Source organism: Narcine bancroftii, chromosome 5 (genome assembly GCF_036971445.1).
Source record: "Narcine bancroftii isolate sNarBan1 chromosome 5, sNarBan1.hap1, whole genome shotgun sequence".
In the NCBI taxonomy this organism is placed as follows: domain Eukaryota; kingdom Metazoa; phylum Chordata; class Chondrichthyes; order Torpediniformes; family Narcinidae; genus Narcine; species Narcine bancroftii.
The window spans coordinates 30,493,948-30,514,622 of record NC_091473.1 but is presented as its reverse complement, the minus strand read 5'-3'; the positions used below and the strand labels follow the sequence as shown (position 1 = coordinate 30,514,622).

General features: G+C 38.6%; 1 protein-coding gene across 18 annotated transcripts in view; it reads right to left on the bottom strand.

Moving 5' to 3' along the window:
• foxp1b (forkhead box P1b) overlaps positions 1-20,675 on the bottom strand; it is a 577,308-nt gene that overhangs the window by 431,386 nt on the left and 125,247 nt on the right. For 2 of the 18 annotated variants that reach the window (XM_069937042.1, XM_069937061.1), the window contains exon 2: positions 18,829-19,008. The exons of 14 other annotated variants lie outside the window; for them this stretch is intronic. The gene's annotated coding sequence lies outside the window, so the exon portion shown is untranslated. Of the gene's footprint in view, positions 1-7,675; positions 7,725-18,828; positions 19,009-20,675 lie in introns of all 18 variants that reach the window. 2 more of the 18 variants (XM_069937050.1, XM_069937062.1) reach the window with 1 other exon arrangement.

The following is a 20,675-nucleotide window of genomic DNA, read 5'->3' as shown; positions in this document are numbered from 1 at the left end:
TGTTGTTTACAAAGTTTATTCTGTTCAATCTATTTTCATCACCTGTTATCCTCCACAGGTGGAGGATAACCTCAAGGCACTAGAAAGATACAACAAGGTTGTCTGTCTCTCCAAATCCACTGGAGGAACCAACATCAGTTCTCTCAAATCAACATGTCTAGCCTTGAGGCGAAATTACACTCAGCTGCCTCAATTTGGATAGTAACACTCTTCTCTGAGCTCTGTCATAGGAGAAGATTAGCAGATGCCCAGAGATAAAGATTCAACCATGTTCTTGAATCCTCCTTCAAAACATGCAATGTACTCGAGGACACTGAGAAATTCCTGGCCCACTACTGCTTAAAGGGTGGAAGGACCATTCAGGATAGTCTGGGAACCTCCAGTGCATGGATTGGAAGAAGATTGAAGTACATTATGGAAGAAGTGCAGACACTCAAAAACCACCCACCTACCCAAGCCATCAAGCATTTCCTGTTCCATTTGTGAGAGAGTCTACAGGTCTCACATTGACATCAGAACTCAAAGAATCTGACAGAAGCAAATAATTCTCAACCCTAACGAAGATACCAGTTGCCAAACTGGTGCTGGCTCCATGGTTTGTTTACATCAATGATTTTGTTCTTGACTCCAAAACTTGTAGCATAGTTATTTAAGATAATAACAGGATCTAGCTCAACTGAGGTGGTGAACCAAGGAATGGCATTCAGAATTTAACTTAAACAAGGGCAATGTGTCATAATTTGCTGAGTGTACATAGGGCAGGACTGATGCAGTCAACGACAAGGCCCTGGAGAATGTTACAGAACAGAGAAACCTAGGAATACAGGTACATAATTCTCTGAAAGTGAATACTCAGGAAGAAAGGACGGCGAAGAAGGTGTTAGGACACTTGCCTTTATCAGCTACAACAGTAACAACAGGAGTTGAGGCATCAAGTTAAAACTACATAATATGCTAATGACACTCCAAGTGCTGAATTCTGGCCGCTTAAATATAGGAAGAACATCATAAAGTTGTAAAGGGTGCAGAAGACATTCCTAAGAATAATACCAGGACAGGAAGGCTTGAGTTATAAGGAGAGACTCATTAGGCCGTAACAACCATCTGGAGCATAGAAGTCTGAGGGGTGACTTTAGAAGTAAATAAAATGCTGAGGGGCACTGACCAAGTTTTCCCAGGATGGAGAGGGTAAAGATTTGAAGGCTATATGAAGACATTTTCACATGGAGGATAATAGGTACATGGAATGAACTCCCATTGGAAGTAGTTCAGAGTACATACATAACATCAGATACAACCTTGAGATTATTTTTTTCTGTAGGTGAGGCAAGATTATCACTTATAGGGAATGCAAAAAACAAAAATGACTAAATGTACACAAGAAAACAAATAAAGAAATGAAAACAAACTGACTGCAATACAAAGAAGTGCAAAAGTAAGAATCCATAAAAGAGTCTCTGATTGAGTTTGTTATTGAGAAGTCTGATGGTGAAGGGGTAGCAGTTGTTTCTGAACCTGGTGGCATGAGTTTTGTAGCATCTATACCTCTTTCCTGATAGTAGCAGCAAGAACAGAGCATGTGCTCGGTGGTGTGGATCCTTGATGATTGTTGCTGTTCTCTGATGGCAGTGTTGCTGTAGATGATCTTACTGGTGGGGAGGGTTTTGCCTGTGATGTCCAGGGCCATGCCCACTACCTTTTGCAGACATTTACAATCAGGGGTGTCAGTGTCCCCATACCTGATCATGATGCAGCCTGTCAGCTGACTTTCCACTACACATATGAGGAAATTTGCCAGGGTTTTCAATGTTATACCAAATCTCTGCAAACTCCTGAGGAAGTAAAGGTGCTGACATGCTTCCTTCATGATGCCATTAGAGTGTTGCATCCGGGAAAGATCCTCCGAGATAATGACTCCCAAGACTTAAATTTGCTCACCCTCTCCATCTCTGATCCCTCAATGATCACTGGATCCTACACATCTGGTTTTCCCTTCCTGAAGTCAACAATTAGCTCCTTGGTTTTGGTGACATTGAGTACGAGGTTGTAGTTGATGCACGATTCAGCCAAGTTTTCAATCTTACTACTCTATGCTGACTCATTGTCCATTTTTATATAACCCACTACTGTGGTATCGTCAGCGAATTTGTAGACAGTGTTGTTGGCATAATGTGCCTCACAGTCGTAGGTGAAAGTGAATAGAGCAGGGGGCTAAGAACGCAGCCCTGTGTTGCTCCGGTACAGATGGAGATTGTGGAGGAGATGCTCTTACCAATCCTCTCTGATTGAGGTCTGGAGATGACGAAATCCAGGATCCAATTACACAGTGGGGTGTTGTTTCCCAGATCTTGTAGTTTGCTGATCAATTTTGAGGGGATGATGGTGTTGAGGGCTGATAAAGAACATCCTGATGTATTCATCTTTGCTGTCCAGGTGTTCCAAGGTTTTTTGTCGAGCCAGTGAGATTGCATATGCTGTGAACCTGATGTTACAGTGGGTGAATTAGAATGGGTCCATGGGTAAGGAAGGTTTAAAAGGATCTGGACCAAATGTAGGCAAATGATACTAGCTCAAGTCAGTAACTTAGTTGTCAAGGACAAGTTGGGCCATATTGCTTTTTCCTGTGCAATACAACTCTATGTTCACAGACAAGTTTCTCTTGTGTCTTGGTGTGAGCTTGCAGGCGCCTCAGATTGAAGAGACTGCCATCCGTGCGGTACCGGATATAAACACCGTCTTCATTGTTGAGGTCTTTCATGGCTTGTTTCAGCATCATGCTGAAGAAGATAGTAAAGAGGGTTGGTGTCTCACTGACAAAAGACAAAGGAGGAAAAACCCAACACCCAACCCCAACCCACCGATTTTCCCTCGCAACCGCTGCAACCGTGCCTGCATCGGACTTGTCAGTCACCAACGAGCCTGCCTGCAGCAGACGTGGACATACCCCTCCATAAATCTTCGTCCGTGAAGCCAAGCCAAAGAAAGAAGAAAGAAGAAGAACAACTCTATGATCTCTTATTTAAGTGAGAACATGCTGCTTGCAAGCCGCAGAGGTAGTAAATTCTCAGGATTCAAATTAAAAGACCAATGTAAAAGACTCTTTAAAGCTCATTCCTCAAATCACATTGATAATCTGAGGTATCATTAAATACCATGTAACTAACTCGTTAATTTTAACCAATGATAAAGTGATTGTGAGAAATGACAATAAAAATGTATCATTGCTCCCACAGTAAAGTCGTGGTTAGCGCAACACTGTTACAGCACCAGCGACCCAGGTTCAAATTTGGTGCTGTCTGTAAAGAGTTTGCATACTCTAGCCATGTCTGTGTGGGTTTCCTTCAGGTGCTCCCGTTTCCTCCGACCCTTCAAAACGTATGGGGGTTGGAGGTTGATTGGGTATAATGGCTCGTGGGCCTGAAGGGCCTGTTACCATGCCGATGCTTAATGTCTAAATTTAAAATTTAATACACATAAAAACCTATCATTTAAATAATTCTGAGCATTAAAACTGATGTTGTTATTTGTTCCTGCTTTGATATAAAGCACATTAACAAAAAAAAGTTTTAATTGGCACAGCTGTTAAATGATGGCATTTGTTGAAAAAAAAATTCAAGCTCCATTTCCTCAAACCAAGGAAACATGGGAAAAGTCTATCCTGCCAGTGAAATATTCAACAGTTGAAAGCCCACTGCGGTGGTTTACTGTAGAGGCAGCAAACGTTTGAAAGGGAAATTGCTGCCAACTCAAATATAGTTTGCTTTCACACCCAAGAACAAATTGTGTGTACACTAAAGGCTTTCTGAGGGCTTGAAGCTGGAGCAATGTGAATAAAACTAAATGTAGTTTTAGTGCTACTGGAAACCATTTTTATGCTCCTACATTTCATTTACTATTGTTTTTGTGCAGTACCCTTGGGACAGATGGCTGTGTTAAAGTAACTACCTCACTACAAGTTGTTCTCTTGCATAAGCAATGAATCAGTCATAAAAAGCTGATCGACCTCAGTACAACAGGTTTCCAGATATTTTAGTAATAAAACATGCTGCAAACACTATTAAATCAGTGGTCTCCTTAATTGGCTCACCACCAGTTAAATCAATTAAAATAAATATCAAACGTCTTGACTATTGAAAATTGTACCCTATAATCTGAATTCTTTCAAATATGAACTTAGATTACATTTGTCACATTTCAGAATGAAGAAGAATTGTGGAGGAATTAAATTTGTCGGATTACTTCAGCTATAACATATTAACAGATAAAATGACAACGGGAAAGTAAAAATAAATTTAAATGTTAACTTATTTTGATTCTGAAATGGATGCTTTAATAAAAAAATGTACTGAATCAAAAGCAAATTATTGACATCATCTTGTATGCCAGAAATTTTAAGATCAGGACTGTATTATCGTGAGGTCACATAATATTGATTCTGAGACAGCTTTCAAATTGCTATCTGCAGATGCCCACCTTATTTGAATTTTCCCAGTTTTTTTGTACTTCTATTTTAGATTTACAGTACTGACAATATTTTCTATTTTTTTTTCAAGTTGGAAAAAATGCCATTGCAATAGTCTTTTTGAAAGAAATTTATGAACATCTATTTGTCCAAACTAAATAAATGCATATCTGTACAAAATATAAAGGCCTATGACTGAAAACGTGTCCTTAAAAGGTTTGTAATTGTATTCTTTTCAAGATTTAAAGCAACATTCTTAAACCTAGATTATTTTACATCAACTGATAATGACTCATTTTCAAGTTTTGAAATAAAACTAAATTATGCAAATTTAAAGAAAAAGTATTCTCCCACTTGCTAAATGCACTTCATCAATGTCTGCTCATGGTGATTGATGCAATGTTATTTTTATTTCAGTACCTTTCACCATGTATCGTTACTGAATGAGATGGTTCTAGGAAGCTCCACAAACACTGAGCTTTCAGCTTGAAGTACGCAATTCTCCAGTGCAATCTGATTGTAAATGTCCTTGTAGCCAATGGTACTTAAGGCCACATAGTTCAAGCTGACTGTGGAGTGGAACAGCACTGAACATCTGGCCATGAATGATCTGAAAGGCTACTAACTAACCGTGCTGGGCTCTTGATGAAAAATTCAACATTTTTCTTGTTGGCACAGTTGTTTTGTAGTATTCTCTTGAGCTTCCTGAATTATATTAAGAAATTTTCACTGCAGCAATTTATATCTGTGAGAACAGCTGGCCCTGAAAGGGGATCTGCTGCACACCAATTGCTGGGGGACCTTAGATTGGATCCTGCTACATTCACTACATTTGTCCTTGAAAATTAGTTTTGCAGAATAAAATAAAAGTTGAACTAACTTCGCATGATGAGGCAAAATTCATCAGTCCTATAGTTAATGATTTTGTAAAGAGCGCATTCCAATAAAACAAGACTTGCAAACAAGAGTTGGAGATAGTAAAAAGCCATCCTCAAATCTTTTTTAAGGCTATAATGTCTTCTACGTCTTCTTACAATTTATCAAAGCAAACATTTTTCCTTAAATTCAGTAGTGCATTATACAATCGTAGTGCCAGTTGAATATGATAGATTAATACCATATTCTGAAACCTGGCAGTGCATAGGAAAGCCAAAAATTACTCATGGCAAGTAGTCACATCAGCAACAAAACAGCAGAGCGTGATGTTAGTTTGCAGAGGAAACAAAATGTATTAAATGTGTGAATTGAGCCCAAGGGAGTGAGAACATTTTAGTTTATACTGAATCAATAAATTATGCTTAATGTAAGCACTTAATGTAAACATCACATCATGGTACTTCACAGAATTGTGATTTGATTTGTAACAAATGATGTGAAGCTGTTGAGAAAGAAAACTAGTGAAAGGAGTAACTAAAAGATGTGATTTTAAAATGGGGGGGTAAAGTATCAAAGATGGTGGAAAGGGATAGATTTCCATTGATCCTCAGAGATTCATGAAGGAGTGGCTCCTATCATAGAGAAAAAGAAATGCGGTTTACAAAAGAATTCAGAGCATAATGTTTTGAGGGTTGTAGGGCTGAACAATAACAGAAAAATGGAAGAGTGAAGCAAATCAAAGATTTACACATCAAGAGCCAATGCAAGTTAGTGAACGTGCGGAAATCAATGTGCAGAACTTGGTGGAGAATGAAAAGAGCTTAATAAACTGGTTACAATAATTCTCATTTATCAAATTGTGGATAGCGAAGGGATGGACTTAATGTCAAAGTTACAGAATCTGGAGCAAAAGTTAAAGATAATGGCTTCCTGCAATGCAACAGAAGGAAATGCAACAGAGGTGTCAAAAGAGACAGAACTAAGTCTCATCATCATACCACTCATTAATCAGTTAAAACTCCTGCCTGCAAAGTCTTTTCAAGTTTGACTGACTAAAAATATCAAATCTGAGATTTTTAATTTTTTCTTAGTCTAGAGTATTAAATTTTAAAAATCAAAATAGAAAGATAGAGTTCAGATATGTATCAGCAATAATCCAGTTGAATATTCAACAAGGCTTGAGGTCCTACTCCAGTTTCTTTTTTTTGGCTGATAGATGCTAAACTTTTGATCTTTGAGTCTATAGCACATTTCTTTCATATCTAATGGAGTGCCAAGAGCTACCATAGATAGTCGTTAATTGGAAAAGCCAATTTTAATGATAAGGGGTGTTTTTTTCCAGATATTGAGGAGAAAGTAAATGGATTACAGGAGAGTCGTAGTTGCAAGAAAGTTCTTGGGAGATAGCAATGGAAGACATGAGATCACATAGAGTTGTAGAAGGGGCTGTGAGTAGGGGAAGGGAATTGTACAGTGACCAGCTGCAGAGGACAGAAATCAATAAAAGGAGAGAACACAAGGTAAGCTGTGACCAAAATGAAAATCACCAAGATTATGAGAGACACAGAGCAGGAGGCGACATTTAGATACAATGCGTCTCAAATAGAAACCAGGAATGGTTAACAGAGAGCAAAGGATTTAAATGGAGAAAAATAAAGACAGGTAAAGCGTGAATGGTGATTTAAGAAACATGAGACCAAAACCTCATTTGCATAATGGTAAATAAAACAGCACTGTGTGGTTGAAAAATAAAGTGAAGCAAACTTGCAAAAGATTTTGGGTGCGTTAAGGGCAGTCGCAAGCAAATTCTCATTTGTAGGTGGAATTTGTGTGTGTCTATGTTCCAGCATCAAACTAGTGCAAAAGACATTTGTAGTAGTGCAAAATTCGTCATCAATGTCATTTTCAACTACATTGGTTTGAAATACAAAAGTGGCTGTTCATTACAGAAAAAAAAACAACTTTTACTGACACTGCAATATCCTCCCAGCTTAAAACTGTTCAATCAGTCTGCACTTCTCCTGCTGTTGTTGCACATCCTGAGACAACCTGAGACCTCATCGTTGGCAGTTTTCGAGAAAGAGAGCACTGAGTGTGTGCAGAGAGACTTGGGGAAGGAGAGACATGGAGAATAATAGATGAAGAAAGGCACATGGAGAGCGAAATTGAGTAGGGGAAAGATGGAGAACCAGCAAAAAAAAAGTACAGTACAAGAAGCAGGAACATGGAAAGAGACAGATGGAAAGGGAAAAAGATGGGAGATGGAGGTAGAAGCAGTTTGTATAAATGAGCAAGAATGGAAAATAAAGATGTCAGTATGGCATTGGGCAGGGGTACCTTAAAGGCTAGTTGATGAAGTTCCAGCCGCATGGCTAAGTGGTGGCAGCTGCAAGAAATTCAAAGACCATTAGAAAAACTCCCGCTGTTTCAGAAATATACAGTATTATAGAAAGGAGATTAAAAAAAACATTTTCAAAATTATTACAAGTAATTTTAAGATGTTTTTAGAAATGCAACCCAGTTTTCATGCTGAAATAAACATTAATTTCGAGCCCAAAAATTTCGAAGAAGGATTTGAGGAAACCCTTGCCACGTCTGATTGGAATCCAGGTGCACTGGCTTAGATATTTTGTGATCCCAGGCTTAACAGAGGTTCAGGTATCTGTACAGGCATCTGAAACAAGTAATGCATTTTTAATTCTGAAATCTTACAGAACACTAATCCTAACCCCAATGCCATGACAAATTTGTATCCCACAGCAGAAATGAACCTTCATTGGCAGTAGTAAGTGGTTGTTGAATAAAGAAAAACTCAATTATGGAAAGATGAGAAGGGTCTGAAAAAATGAAATGTACAACTGACAATGCTCGAAACACTAAGAAGATAAGTGCATATCTAAAAAAAAAAGAATGTTGTCTATTTGAAGTTGTGGCCAAATACATTTCTTTAATTATTTGATTTTTAAAATTTACCTGCTAAATGTGAAAATTAGAGAATGTAAATCAACACTGGATTCTTCATTCTCTGCTTTCTTTCCTTTCCAACCTTCCATGCTGCTAACACCAGAGTTTAACTGATTGGAGTTGTGGACAACTGCAAGAACTTCTAAAGCCTCTGTCATTGCCAGTGTAGTCAGCCAGTGAAAGATACTATGTGGCAAAACTACAAATAGCTGGAGAAATTTATCCTCACAGTTCATTGAAATGAATTAAATATACATTGGTATGGACAAAAAGATATTTTACTATTAAAGTAAAATCTATGCACACTGTTTTCATTTCTTCTTTGGCTTGGCTTCGCAGACGAAGATTTATGGAGGGGTAATGTCCACGTCAGCTGCAGGCTCGTTTGTGGCTGACAAGTCCGATGCGGGACAGGCAGACATGGTTGCAGCGGTTGCATGGGAAAATTGGTTGGTTGGGGTTGGGTTTTTCCTCCTTTGTCTTTTGTCAGTGAGGTGGGCTCTGCGGTCTTCTTCAAAGGAGGTTGCTGCCTGCCGAACTGTGAGGTGCCAAGATGCACGGTTTGAGGCGATATACCATGGTACAAATCCACCAATTAATACTCTTCTTTAACTGGAAATCAAAGTACTATTTATAATCAGAAAAGTTGTTCTAAAATTAAGTTTTAAAAAAACTTAACTCTGAAACAAAATTGACAGAATTGCAGAAAAATAAATGACTAATACAAAATAACTTTCATAGATCCGAGATAGACATAAGTTCATAGTACTGGTCTCCAAATAGAAGAAGATTTTCAAATGCAATTTTTGGAAATGTTTGACAATTATCAATTCTGTTCATTACATTTTTTTTTTTTTACTCTTTGTTTAGAGAATTATAGCAGCAGGTTGTGCATAATATTATAGATGTTATAAAGCACCATCTTCACAAGCTTCAACTGATTTCTCCATTTTCTGTCCTTCAAAACTTTCTATTTCAATCTGATCCTAGATTTTGATTAAGGATACTTGTGGGCAACAGTAGAAACATCTATAGCCTCTATCAATGTCCACTAGTGCCGGGTGTTAAAGTGCAAAATGATAGGACTCACAACTTCAAAACTATAAACTCATAAAAGAAAGTACGACATATGAAAGAAAGAAAGAAGAAAACATTCATGCTAGAAGCTGGATGGAAGAAGGAATGGGTCTGTGGTTTTTAATAACTTCTTTTAGCATCATAAATTGCTTGAAATGCAATGTCACTTACACAATGGAAAAGAGTGATGGGAAAAAAAAACAACTGTTACATCAACAGACAGACAATCTAATGATGATGAGAAGTTCTTGGGTACCTGTCCAAGTACCTATAATAAGTTCCAGTAATAAAAATAGTGTTGGTGAAAAAGTTAACCCTAATGATTAGTTCAAAGAATCCCTGTCATATTTTGCCGAGATGTCCTGTTAAATCTTACAAATTTGCAGTATATAAAAAAAAATGAAATGAAGTGAGAAGTCACTGAAGACAACTAGTTGACCATTGCCACACACAATGAAATGACAGGAATTGTGTGGAGAGTAATACCTCAGCTCCTTTATTTCACGTTATCGAACTAATGATATGATTGGTAGCGAAGGCAAAATATTGATTTAACATTTGTGACAAATAGTGAAATATATTGGAAATGAGTCTAGTCGTGCTTTCAGGAATACACATGTAGTTAAATATGGAAATTAAGCACCTGATTGCAGTAGTAGCCTGTTCTATTGCATGCCACATAGTTGAGACTTTTCCAGAGGTGTGAATTAATATTCATTTCAAATTTTCATAACAGGATTTAAATTTGACTATATCAGATGTGGATTGGGACACAATTCTTAAGTTAGTTAATAGCTTTTTCTTGTGTGTTTTACAATGTATTTCTTCGTCAAATATTTTTAATTGAGTTTAACATATAAATTTACATACACAATTTGAAAAAAAACCATAACCAGTCATATATATGACAGATTTATAAAACTACATTGACTAATTGCTTGATCCACATAAGAAACAATTAATTAATTAATCCATAATAATGCTGCTAAACCCATATTTGCTCAGTTTAAACCATAACATAACATAACATAACAATTTACAGCACGGAAACAGGCCATTAGGCCCTTCTAGTCCGCACCAAACCAAACACCCCTCTCTAGTCCCACCTCCCTGCACAATGCCCATAACCCTCCATCTTCTTCTCATCCATATACATGTCCAACCTTTTCTTAAATAATACAATTGACTCCGCCACCACTATTTCTCCCGGAAGCTCATTCCACACGTCTACCACTCTCTGAGTAAAGAAGTTCCCCCTCATGTTACCTCTAAACCTCTGCCCATTAATTCTTAACTCATGTCCTCTTGTTTTAATCTTTCCTCCTCTTAACGGAAATAGTCTATCCACATCCACTCTGTCTATCCCTTTCATAATCTTAAATACTTCTATCAAATCCCCTCTCAACCTTCTACGCTCCAAAGAATAAAGACCTAATCTGTCCAATCTCTCCCTAAACTCTAGATGCTTAAACCCAGGTAACATTCTGGTAAACCTTTTCTGCACTCTCTCCACTCTGTTTATATCCTTCCTATAATTAGGCGATCAGAACTGCACACAGAACTCCAAATTAGGCCGCACCAACGTCTTATACAGTCTCAACATCCCCTCCCAACTCCTATATTCCATGCAATGATTGATAAAGGCCAGCATACTAAAAGCCTTCTTCACCCCCCTATTCACATGAGTTTCTACCTTCAGGGAACGATGTACCGTTACTCCTAAATCTTTCTGCTCTTCTGTATTCATCAATGCTCTCCCATTTACCACATATGTCCTATTCTGATTCTTCTTATCAAAATGAAGCACCTCACACTTATCAGCATTAAATTCCATCTGCCATTTTTCAGCCCACTTTTCTAAGCAGCCCAAATCCCTCTGCAATCCTTGAAAACCTTCTTCATTATCCACTATTCCACCTATCTTAGCATCGTCTGCATATTTACTAATCCAATTCACCACCCCATCATCTAGATCATTAATGTATATAACGAACAACAATGGGCCCAATACAGATCCTTGAGGCACACCACTGGTCACCGGCCTCCAACCTGACAGACAATTATCCACTACCACTCTCTGGCCTCTCCCTTTCAGCCAATGTTCAATCCATTTGACTATCTCAAAATTTATACCTAAAGACTGCACCTTCTTAACTAACCTTCCATGTGGTACCTTATCGAAGGCCTTACTGAAGTCCATATAGACAACATCTACTGCGCTACCCTCATCCACATTCCTAGTCACCTCTTCAAAAAATTCAATCAGATTGGTCAAACATGACCTTCCTCCCACAAATCCATGTTGAGTGCTCCTGATCAGACCCTGTCTATCCAGATGTTTATAAGTACTATCTCTAAGAATTTTCTCCATTAATTTATCTACCACAGACATCAAACTTACAGGCCGATAGTTGCCAGGCTTCCTCCTTGAACCCTTTTTAAATAACGGAACCACATGTGCAATGCGCCAATCCTCCGGCACTATCCCCATATCTAATGACATTTGGAAAATTACCGCCAGAGCCTCTGCTATTTCCTCCTTCACTTCTCTCAATGTCCTGGGGAAGATCCCATCTGGTCCCGGAGACTTATCCACCTTTATATTCTTCAAAAGCCCTAAAACTACATCTTTTGTAATCTCTATATTCCCCATATTTACCCAATTTGCTTTTTTTTATCTCACATCTCCCAATATCCTTCTCCTTAGTGAATACCGAAGAAAAGAAACTGTTCAGTATCTCCCCCATTTCTCTAGGCTCCACACACAGTTTTCCGCTCTGATTCTCTAAGGGACCAATTTTGTCTCTAGCTTTCCTTTTACCATTAACATATTTGTAGAACTCTTTTGGATTAGTTTTCACCCTGCTTGCCATAGTTTCCTCGTACCTTCTTTTAGCTTTCCTAATTCCTCTCTTAAGATTCCTCTTACATTCAATGTATCTTTCAAACATCCCCTTAACATCCATGCTTCTTATATCTAATGTATGCCTCCCTTTTTCTTCGAACCAAGTTTCCAATATTCCTTGAAAACCACGGCTCTCTCAAACCTTTTGCCCCTCCTTTTAACCTAACAAGAACATAAAGCTTTTGCACTCTCAAAATCTGATCTTTAAAAGACTTCCATCTCTCTACTACGTCCTGCCCATAAAACAAATTGTCCCAATCCACACCCTGCAAGTCCTTTCGCATCTCCTCAAATCTAGCTTTTCCCCAATCAAAAACCTCAACCCTTGGCCCTGACTTCTCTCTTTCCATAATGACATTGAAGCTGATGGCATTATGATCACTGGACCCGAAGTGCTCGCCAACACTAACCTCCGTCACTTGACCCATCCCATTTGCCAACAGTAGATCTAACACTGCTCCTTCTCTGGTTGGCACCTCTACATATTGTTGTAAAAAACTATCTTGCACACATTTCACAAACTCTAACCCATCCAGTCCTTTCACAGAATGTGTTTCCCAATCTATATGTGGAAAATTAAAATCTCCCATAATTACAACCCTGTGCTTATCACAAATATCTACTATCTCCCTACAGATTTGCTCCTCTAGGTCTCGGTCCCCTCCGGGTGGTCTATAATACACCCCTACAAGTGTAACCTCTCCTTTCCTACTCCTCAGTTCCACCAAAATAGCCTCCGTGGATGTGCCCTCTAATCTATCCTTCCTAGGCACCGCTGTAATATTTCCCTGACAAGCAATGCAACCCCACCTCCTCTTGCCCCTCCGACTCTATCACACCTAAAACAACGAAACCCAGGGATATTCAGCTGCCAATCACATCCCTCCTGCAACCATGTCTCACTAATCGCTACCAAATTTAAAAATTAATAGAAATTTTAAAAACAAAGAAAAACCTAAAAACTAAATCTAATCTACCCCCTCCCTCTAATCAACATTACCTTGTATTTAAAAAAAAAGGAAATTGTAGACCTGATGGCGACGTTCAGATATCGGATAGAGAATCTCCGGAATATTCAGAATTCTTAATTCTTCCAATCATGATAATACAGGTACACAATCCTTTCTCCAGACATCTAAATTCTGGAAAGCTCCAAACTCCAGCAAGTGGGGAAAGAGACAGCAGCGCAAGTCGGGCAGACGAGGGGGAGAGACAGGCAGCGTGAGTTGGGTGGGCGAGAGACTGGCAGCGCGAGTCGGGCGGGCGAGGGGGAGGGGAGATGACAGTGTGACTGTAAGGGGTTGGGGTGAATACGGCAGCACAATTCAGGTGAGCTTAAATCTGGCTTTCTGAAATCCAGAAAAATCTGAAATTCAGAACACACTGTCCCCCAGGGGTGCCAGATAAAGGATTGTGTACCTGTATTCTATGAATGAGTCCCACATCTTTATAAATTTAAACTTTCTATCTTTAATGTTGTATCTGATTTTCTCCAAGCTAAAATAGGACATTACATCATGGAAACACTATGTATGGGTAGGTGAAGACATATTTTTCCATTTCAATAAAGTTGCTCATCTGGCTGTCTATTACAATTCAAAGTGGTACATAGAGTGCATATGTCTAAGAATAAATTGTCTCGCTTTTATTCTGATATGACTCCCTGGTGTGACAGGTGTAAGATCAGAGAAGCATCATTAATTCATTTGTTCTCGACTTGTCCTAGTCAAGAAAAATAATTCTTTATCAAAAAATTTCAATATAAATTTAACACTGAATCTTCTGATGGCCTTTTTGATAAAATAGGAGGAAATGATTCTTCTATATCTTTGGTTCAGAGTCGCACATTTCTTTTACCTCTCTTGGCGAGGTGTACAATTTTACTTAAATAGAAGGATGCTGCCTCACCTACTCAAGATCAGTGGTTGCATGATATCATGTCCTGTTTGAACTTGGGAAAGATTGGTTATTCAATTAATAATTCAAATATAAGATTCCAGAAGTTATTCTGGTCATTTATGACTCAATATCTTACTTTATAATTTTACTCCCATGTAATTAAATCAATTTGTATCTTTTCCATGTTCCTTATATTAATTTTTTAACCATCTTTTTTTCTTTTAATACTGGTCATATATAACATCTGGAAATGCTGTTAGGTAAGGAGTTTGAGTTTTCTCCTCTACTATTTTTTTCTTTCCTCTTTTTATACTATTAGTTTTTTTCTAAAAAAGGTATATACTATTCAGAATATGAATTATGGATATGATTTACAATTTATGTATGTTTGAGATATACAAAATATATTATTTAGTTTGTGTAATTGTCCATACTTTTTTATTGAATTGTGCCCTTTTTGTTTGCATAAGTTCTTTATTAAAATCAATAAAAATATTTTAAAAATAAAGAAGAAAATTTTCATAAATTATTCTTGAAGTTAAAATATAACACTTTGCTCTTCAGATAACATACAATGACATAGGTGCTGGTGAATGCATCTCTCAAGTACACCTCATTCTAATATCCAATTTTATGAATTTTAATAAACTTTTTTTAATTGTTAGGATTTAATGCTTTTATTGGGAAATTTTAGAGGGGTTAAATCTAAATTAAAATTGAATATGTATCAAGTAAAATTTGTTCAAATTGCTAGAAAATATATCGCTATAACTTGGAAGTCAGATACTGACTCAAGAATGGATACATGGCCTGCAGCAGTTCAGAATTGTATTCCACTTGAGAAAATTACTTGTAATTTTAGAGATAAATATTATATATATTGGGAAATATGGTGCATATACATATATGTGTGTGTGTGTGTGTGTGTGTGTGTGTGTGTGTGTGTGTCTGTGTGTGTGATATATATATAAATCAAAAGATAGCAAAATGTGTAGTTCTGTTGTAGTTCTCTTATACTGTTCTTTTTCTTTTTTTTGCATTTGTAAGGAGTTGAGGGAGGAGGTTTCTTCTGTTTACACACACATACATACACCACATGTATTTGGATTGAATTTGAAATATTGTAAATGTTTATTTTGTGGTTTTAAATTTTTAAGAAAGTATATTAAAAATTGTTACTTCAATTATTGCGTTAAGCAATGTGTACATCCTCAATTTTAATCTCACTCTCAGTACAATGTTTCTTGTTTGTTCTTTGTCTGGAACTCTGCATCTCCCTCTGCAACTAGATTGTTGACGACCTCATCGGAAGAGCACAGTCAGTCCAGGTTGGTAATAACGTCTCCACCTCACTGACAATCAACACAGGTGTACCTCAAGGATATGTGCTTAGCCTACTACTTTACTCACTCTACACCATGACTGTGATTAGGCACAATTCAAATGCCATCTCTAACCCTAATGACACCGCAGTCATCAGCAGAATCACAGACGGCAATGAGGAAGCATAAAGGAGTGAGATAGATCAGCTCGTTGAGTGGTGTTACAATAACATCTTGCACTGAACATTAGCAAAACTAAGACACTAATTGTGGATTTCAGGAGGTCGAAACCAGGAGAACACAAACCAATCCTCCCTGAGGGGTCAGTGTAAATGGTTAAGAGCTTCAAATTCCTGGGTATTAATATCTCTGAAGATCTATCCTGTGGCCTTCATGTCGATGGAATAATGAAAAAGGTTCACGTGGCTGTAATTCGTGAGGACTTTAAGAAGATTTGATATGTCCCCAAAGGCTCTTGCAAATTTCTACAGGTGTACCATGGAGATTGTTGACTGGTTGCATTACTGTTTGGTATGAGGTGCCAATTCATAGGACAGAAAAAGGCTAGAAGTTGTTAACTCAGCCAACACCATCATGAGCATCAGTCTATTCTATAGTAAGCACATCTGCAAGAAACCAGCCTATATCATCAAGGACCCTCACCACCCAGGTCATGCCATCTCCTCACCGCTACCATCCAGAAGGAAATACAGGAGTCTGAAGAACACCCAATAGCTTCTTCCCCTCCACCATCAGGATTTGAACATGAATCAAAAATTATGAAAAATGGACTGCTGGAAGCATAAGTTATGCAGCACGTGTGGATGGTTAAAGTTTTGGGCCAAGACTCTGCATCGGCTACAACTTCTATTATCTGCAGTCTCTTGTCTCCAAATACAAAAAAAATGCTTGAATGATTCAATTATGTATTACATCTTGAAATATGATCTTAAAATGGATAATAGATCAAATTGGCTCCGTACTTTATAGGCAAGTTTTCACATCAATTTGAATTCAAAAGGTCCAAACTACAATTTATTGGAGTGTTAATAAGGATTCTCATCACTTACTAGCTGAGTGATTCTACCACAGGGAAAATTTAGTTTTTCAGCTTTATATACAGTCCAATTTTTTTTAACCAATACATCCACAAACCACTTTCAATGAAATTAGTATGAGACTTACTGAACCAATGTACCTGATGAATGAGGAAAACATGAAGACATGCAGCAATGAGTCAGAGAGCATTTCTGGGGGTGGGGGATAGAATTACAGGAAATGCTCAATTCAGCTTTGCAACCTATATTTGCCTATCAATATACTGTAATCAGTTTTCAGTGTTTCATCCCTACCACTTTCTTCTCACCCTTTTCTACCCACCTTTCTTGAAAGCACTGACTCACATGGGCATACATTTCCATGTCTACCTTCACTTGGCAGCCACTTTCCAGAAGTGATATTTATGAATGCAGATAAGCTATTTCACAGATAAAGCTAGAGTTGTGCTGAACCTTGCCTTCAACCTCAGGAAATAAAGCAAAAGTGTCAAGGAAGTTTCTTCAGGTGTAGGTGTGTGTGTGTGTGTGTGTGTGTGTGTGTGTGTGTGTGTGTGTGTGTGTGTGTGTGTGTGTGTGTGTGTGTGTGTGTGTGTGTGTGTGTGTGTGTGTGTGTGTGTGTGTGTGTGTGTGTGTCTGTGTGTGTGAGTGAGAGATTCAAAAAACTGCATTGCAATGCAAGTAAGCACAGTTCCTCTGAGGGAATGAAACATTTTAAATTTAACTTTTATATAAGAGGGCTCAGTATACATTAACGTGCTTTTAAAGTCTCCCAGAATCAGTGAGGTTAACAATTCAAAGACGATCACTATAGCCTGTGAGCGGTGGAATTTACGTCAAACCACAAACCAAAGTGGAAACCAAGAGTAGATCCCAACTTAATTTCAGAATAAAGATTATCCTCGTGATCTTTTTAATTTACTTGCAATATCTCACAAATTCATAGTGTTCAAAAAGCCAGTTAATCCACTTTTAACTTAAAAATCCTTTAAAGAACAGAATCTACCTTCAGAATAGTGGTAACACAAGTGGTAATAGATGTAAATCTTCTGAAAGCAGTGTTGAATAACAAATTAATAATACTACAGAATTTGAAATAAAGAGTAACACTTTTATTACACATATTAATTTCTATTATAATTTCCATATATTGTGGCATACAAGTCAACTGGTGTACAAGTCAACCCCCTTTTTCAGTCTCATTTTAACCGTTTAATGGTATATCTGGTGTATAAATCGACACTCATTTTCTGGCTGCCTGAAATGCCCTGTTGACCAATGTACAAGTCAACCCCAAAAGCTTGTGATGCTTGAGCTCGGCCATGGATCAGCATATATGTCAAACGTCACAGCTTGCGTGGATTGATCTGCTAGGTGCTTCGACTGGAGGTGATTGCTGTCATGGAGGGTCCATTGACACAACACAACACACGACAAAAATATGAAGCGAGCTTTAAGTTGAAAGTGATAGAAATGGCAAAGAAAACCAACAACTACGCGACTGAAAGAAAATTTGATGTGGACGAGAAGTTGGTAAGAGAGTGGAGAAAAAAGAGAATTTAAGAAAAATACCAAAAAGGCGATGTTCTTTGAGAAAAGGAATCACTCATTGGCCAGAGTTGGAAAATCACATTGCAGAATGGGTACGTGAACAGAGGGAAGATTGCAACATAATCACCTGAAATAAGAACATTTGCACTGCAGTGGGAAAGTTGCACCCAGACCTCATTGATGATTTTGAGGCTACAGTCGGCTGGTGCAATCGTTTCAGGAACAGGAAAAATCTGGTACAATGGCAAAAAATATGAATTGCACAAAAACTACCAACTTTTCACCAGTTTATTATGCAGAAACACCAGTTTGCATTGGCAAATTTCTGAAAAATGGATGAAACTGGCATGAATTTTGACATGATAGGCAATAGAACAGTGCATGGAAAGGTGTTAAAACTGTGCAAACCAGAAGGACAGTCCACGAAAGGACCAGATTTATCGTGATGCTATCGTGCATGGTCAACAGGACAAAATTAAGACATATGGTAATCTTCAAATGCAAAATTAAACCAAAAATGAAATTCCTGCAGGTATTTTTGTACATTTTCATGAAAAAGGATGGATGGATGAAAATGGTGTAAAACTATGGATAAACAATGTGTGGAACAGGCAGCCAGGCAGTTTACACAATGAACAGAGTTTGTTGGTCTGGGATATATTTTGTAGTCACTTAACTGAGAACACTAAAAGTAAATTAGCATTACATAACACTTACATGGCGATTTTCCCGGGTGATTTAACATCTATATTGCAACTTCTCGATGTCTACTTGAACAAGCCATTCAAAGACCATGTGCACGAGGAATGGAATACATGGATGTCGATTGCAGAAAAGTTGCTTACAAAAGGTGGGCCAATGCTTGCTGCAACCCTTGATATGCTGTGTAACTTTGTGCTAAAGCATGGGACAAAGTTAAAGTAGAGACTGTAATAAAATCATTTAAAAAGTGTGGTATCTCTTGTGCAATTGATGTCACGGAAGATGATTTATTGTGGAATACTAATGATGAAGCTGAAACCGCCTCATCAGATACAGACTTTTTTTTCTTTGGCTTGGCTTCGCGGACGAAGATTTATGGAGGGGGTAAAAAGTCCACGTCAGCTGCAGGCTCGTTTGTGGCTGACCAGTCCGATGCGGGACAGGCAGACACGATTGCAGCGGTTGCAAGGGAAAATTGGTTGGTTGGGGTTGGGTGTTGGGTTTTTCCTCCTTTGCCTTTTGTCAGTGAGGTGGGCTCTGCGGTCTTCTTCAAAGGAGGCTGCTGCCCGCCAAACTGTGAGGCGCCAAGATGCACGGTTTGAGGCGTTATCAGCCCACTGGCGGTGGTCAATGTGGCAGGCACCAAGAGATTTCTTTAGGCAGTCCTTGTACCTTTTCTTTGGTGCACCTCTGTCACGGTGGCCAGTGGAGAGCTCGCCATATAATACGATCTTGGGAAGGCGATGGTCCTCCATTCTGGAGACGTGACCCATCCAGCGCAGCTGGATCTTCAGCAGCGTGGACTCGATGCTGTCGACCTCTGCCATCTCGAGTACCTCGACGTTAGGGGTGTGAGCACTCCAATGGATGTTGAGGATGGAGCGGAGACAACGCTGGTGGAAGCGTTCTAGGAGCCGTAGGTGGTGCCGGTAGAGGACCCATGATTCGGAGCCGAACAGGAGTGTGGGTATGACAACGGCTCTGTATACGCTTATCTTTGTGAGGTTTTTCAGTTGGTTGTTTTTCCAGACTCTTTTGTGTAGTCTTCCAAAGGCGCTATTTGCCTTGGCGAGTCTGTTGTCTATCTCATTGTCGATCCTTGCATCTGATGAAATGGTGCAGCCGAGATAGGTAAACTGGTTGACCGTTTTGAGTTTTGTGTGCCCGATGGAGATGTGGGGGGGCTGGTAGTCATGGTGGGGAGCTGGCTGATGGAGGACCTCAGTTTTCTTCAGGCTGACTTCCAGGCCAAACATTTTGGCAGTTTCCGCAAAGCAGGACGTCAAGCGCTGAAGAGCTGGCTCTGAATGGGCAACTAAAGCGGCTTCATCTGCAAAGAGTAGTTCACGGACAAGTTTCTCTTGTGTCTTGGTGTGAGCTTGCAGGCGCCTCAGATTGAAGAGACTGCCATCCGTGCGGTACCGGATGTAAACAGCGTCTTCATTGTTGGGGTCTTTCATGGCTTGGTTCAGCATCATGCTGAAAAAGATACAGACTGGGACCCATATAATGACAGTGAGAGTATGGATGTACTTGCTGCCAACTTTGTTTCAGATGATAACAGTTAGAGTGATTTTGAAGGATTCTAAATATGTTGTTGTTTTCAGAAAATGATAGTGAATTTTGAAGGGTGCTGATTGTCTTTTTGTTCTCATTAAAAATCTCAATGAAAATCTGTCACATTTGGGTTTTCTTGTTTTTTCAAGGTCAACTTATAAGCTGGACCAGTGTGGATTGGATTTTGAGCTGAATTTAAGGTCTCAAAAGTATATACAGCGTATAAATCAACCCCCATTTTTTGAGAATTTTTTTGGGGGTTTCATGGCAACATGTACACCAAAATATATGGCAATTTATCACAG